Here is a 4,510-nt window from a genome sequence, read left to right on the forward strand (position 1 = left end):
TATGACTTATAAGCCAAAAGTTATAAGCTAGAAATCCTAACTTATGATTTTTGGTTTATTTTTGTTATTTTGGCTTAAAAACAAGTGCTTTAAATTATATTTTTTATTTTATCCAAACACTACAAAAGTGCTTAATGCACCTAAAATAAGCCAATGCAAACATGTCACGCCTCAACTCGAGGAACGTGCGGGCACCTACTATTTCCCACCTCAGTAGCCGAATCCGTCCTTTATGCAACCAACCAACAATAAATAAATAAATGAAACCCAAGAATAATATGATAAGTCTAACATAATATATAAATACTAAGTGCGGGAGATAAAAAAATCCCAAAATCTGGTCTAGTCAGTGCAAGAGCTACTAAATACTACTACCAGTCTGAATAGTCAATACATCATCTGAAATACATATTGTCTCGAAATAAAAATGGGACAATAAAGAAAATATAGTCTCGGGCTGCATGGATCATCAGTAGCTCACCCTCAGAACTCTAGGAGCATCGCCTCAGGATCAGTCGTGAGGTGTGGAAGTCTCTCCAGCAGCGAACTCTGCACTCATAAAAAGATTACAATAAGGTAGCATCAGTACAAAACACGTTACTGAGTAAGCATCATAGGCCGACAACATTTAGATCATGCATGCAAACAAGGAAATGGAAAGATAATCATGCTCACAGACAGATACAAGTAAACAAGTCCAAGTAGTACGATCAATTACCAAACGATGTCTCAAATATTACACAAGTCCAAACATAACCGTAATAATCACCCAATAACTCAAATATCACCAAAGATCAATATCGAACCAACTGAGAATAAGCACATGTAATGTGTATGCAAATGGAATGCAATGCAAGGATACACACATGCTCTAGGGGGACGATGTCCACCTCTCGACAGTCATGACCTATGGGGGACCGCTAAGTCCATGTACCGTCATTCCGTATCACACCGCCTAGAATGACTCCTCCATCCAATATCATTGATAACCACTCCGTGTCACACGGCATAGAGATGGCTACGCAAATATAGTAATGTCGCATGAATCATACTTACCTGTGTCATCACCATCTTCCAATATCAAGACCAAGACAGATATATTATGGATATAAGAAAGTATGTCATGCAATGAGAATATCATAAATAACATATGGATTCCAGTCAATTCATATAAGGACAACCATCATAGTACAAGTATCACATGAATCCGTTCCTTCCAACCAGTTTCCCATAATACACAGAAACCACCAATTCTCATAAGAAAGCCAAGCATCAACCTAAGGATTGTACAGGCCACATGCCCGAACACACAAGTCACACAACAGTACCAACCTAAGAGCTCCATCCCAAACTTCATACTCGAAGGTTCACATGATGTCTCCAAAAATTCCCCAGTACTACACACGAGTCGCTAACCGAAGTCTAACAAAAAAGGTAAGCCATAACCTACCTGGAGTGCCGAACAGGAATCCCAAACAAATCACGCGAGCGCCTTGCCCTTCTTCAATGCCTCCAAATACTCAAGGTCTATTTATAACGTAATCTAGATTAGAAATCATAAAGAATGATACCCATATTGCTAGGCTTTCAATTTGGTCAACTTAAGCCTAAGGAATTTGGGGAAAAGGGCCCACAAGGGCAAAATAGGAAATTCAAAAGTGAAACATGCAATTCAAGTTTAAGTGATCAAAACCCATTAGTCAATTCCCAAAACAACTCAATATTAAGGGAAAATCGTATTTAAAGAGAAACCCCCAAGAACGCTCTTTAATCCTTATGTTATAGGAAGACTCTATGTCACGAACCAATCCCCTTAAACAATCATCATTTGATTAATCTTTTAACACATTCAAGGATATAATGATAATAAAATCTTCAAACTGTCTAGTCATGCCATAAATAAATAAAGGTGCGGAAGTCCTAATTATTACAACCCCAAAATCCGAAAGTCATCATATAAGAACTCTAAAACATAACTGTCTAAAGAATGAACAATTATTTGAAATAATCATAAATGTTTGAAATGAAATAGACATCCAAGATAAAAAAAGATCTTCAGGCGGCATGGCATGAATAGGAGCTCACCCTCGGATCTGATCAGGAACTGGCCTCACGCTAAATATGAGGTCTGGTAGATATCTCTGGATCACAATCTGCACTCAAAAGAATGCAGCAATGTATTTCCATTCCACAATCAATAAGGAATGTGCCTTACTGTCCTTATTCTCACCCCCTGTCAAATGTGCCTTTTCATATTTATATTATCTTTCTCATCACAATGTATTTCCATTCCACAATCAATAAGGAATGTGAACAATTAATGAATAAATATAAAGGAATATTAGTCACCATGACACAAGTCATATCAAGACTCAAGAATCATTTCATTAATAACATGAATAAGGGATTACTCCAAGTCAACAAAAAGAGTATTCATTAACTTCGTCTTTATCATATCATAACAATTCATCACATAATAAATCGATCAATGTCAAACTTAGGAATTTTCAACCACACTTTATGTCCGGAGCCCTAATCATGGTTCTCCTATCAATTTCATAACTTATCCAATAAACTAATCAAAGTCTAACTCAAGTAGACCGTAACCTACCTCAAAGCCGAACTGGAACAATGCAATCACTCCGTAATAGCTTTCCCTTTTCGCAAAGCTTCAGAACGTTCAAAGTCTAGCAATTATAATGCTAAGTGAGTAATGGATCATCTACTCAAACAAACAACAGTTGGGGGAAAAAACCCAACTACTTCTACCCTTTTCAAATGGATGAACTATCACTAAGTGTGAATTCATCATACAATCAACCCCAACCATCACACTAATCCCATTCATGGGTTTCTAATCAATTCAACCCTTTTACAAGCAGTTTTTATGCTAAAGTTACCATCTTTATGAAACCCTAAGTCTCAATACATCATTCTCACCATTAATAATCAAATTCTCATCCTAGGAAGTGATAATCTATACTCCTGGATGATTAAACTGCAATAAAATTAATAACCCATCAATTATTCAAGGGTTCACAACTTCTAGGGTTCTATCCTTTTCTTCCACCATTAACGAACCTTAAACTAATCATGGACATCAATGTGATGATGGAATGAACAAAGAAGAGGGTTGAGACTTACCTTTCAAGAGTGTTTTCGCCCTAGCCTTAGAATTTCGCCACAAGAGTTCCTGAGAACTGTTTTGGTGTTATAAGGGGAGTGGGTTCAGAAATAAGAATATAAAACACTGATTCTGCCTCCCGTCGACCTCCTCAGCGGTTAATGTCTCGCTGCAGCGGTCTCACTATAGCAGGAATTGTCCCGCTATGGCGGACCTCATTAATTCCCCCCGCCTTGCGGCGACGACCCTCTACCCGCTATGACGGACCCGCTACAGCGGGCCCACACCCGCTGCAGCGGTCTATTTTGACCAGTAGCTCGGGTTTTTCCACCAGTTTTCACCCAAAGATCCCACCACCCATCCAAGGCCCTACATACACAAACTAAACATGCGCATATGCATAAAAGCACGCTGCGGACTCACCTGTGGCCTCAGAATTCCTAATGGAAGTCTAGTTTTCTAACTCACCCCCTTAACGACCTAGCGGGTCATTACATCAGATACTAATTAAACACCCGTTCATCCCCGAACGGACAAGAAAGAGAAACAAGGGATAAGGTACCTGACTCAGTGAAAAGCTGGGGATAATTCTTTCGCATATCGGATTCGATCTCCCAAGTAGCTTCCTCCACGGGACGGTTCTTCCACTGAACCTTCACTGACATTATTTCTTTCGACCTTAGCTGACGAACCTCTCTATCTAAAATAGCAATAGGCTCTTCCTCATAGGACAATTTCTCATCCAATAAGACAGAATCCCAACGGATGATAAATGAACCATCACCATGATATCTCTTCAACATAGAGACATGGAATACTGGATGAACACCTGACTAACCTAGGGGCAAATCCAACTCATTGGCTACATCCCTCACCCGATTGAGAATCTCAAACGGACCAATGAATCTGGGACTAAGCTTACCCTTTTTTCCAAACCTTATTACACCCTTCATGGGTGAGACCTTCTACAAGATTTATTCTCCAACCATGAACTCAAGATCCCGGACCTTTCGATCTGCATATTCCTTCTGTCTACTCTAAGCTGCCAAGAGCTTTTACTGAATCACGTTAACCTTATCTAATGACTCTCTCAAAAGATCGGTGTCCCATGGACTTACCTCAAATGCATCAAACCACCTGATAGGAGACATACATCTCCTCCCATAAAGAGCCTCAAACCGGGCCATATCAATGATCGAGTGGTAACTATTGTTATACGCAAACTCTGCCAATGGTAAGAACTGATCCCAATGACCACCGAAATCAATCACACAAGCTCGGAGCATATCTTCTAGGAGCTGAATAGTCCGCTCAGACTGGTTGTATGTCTGAGGGTGGAAAACTGTACTAAGGTCCAATCTAGTACCTAATTCTAAATGCAAAGTC

This window comes from Lycium barbarum, chromosome 11 (genome assembly GCF_019175385.1).
Source record: "Lycium barbarum isolate Lr01 chromosome 11, ASM1917538v2, whole genome shotgun sequence".
In the NCBI taxonomy this organism is placed as follows: Eukaryota; Viridiplantae; Streptophyta; class Magnoliopsida; order Solanales; family Solanaceae; genus Lycium; species Lycium barbarum.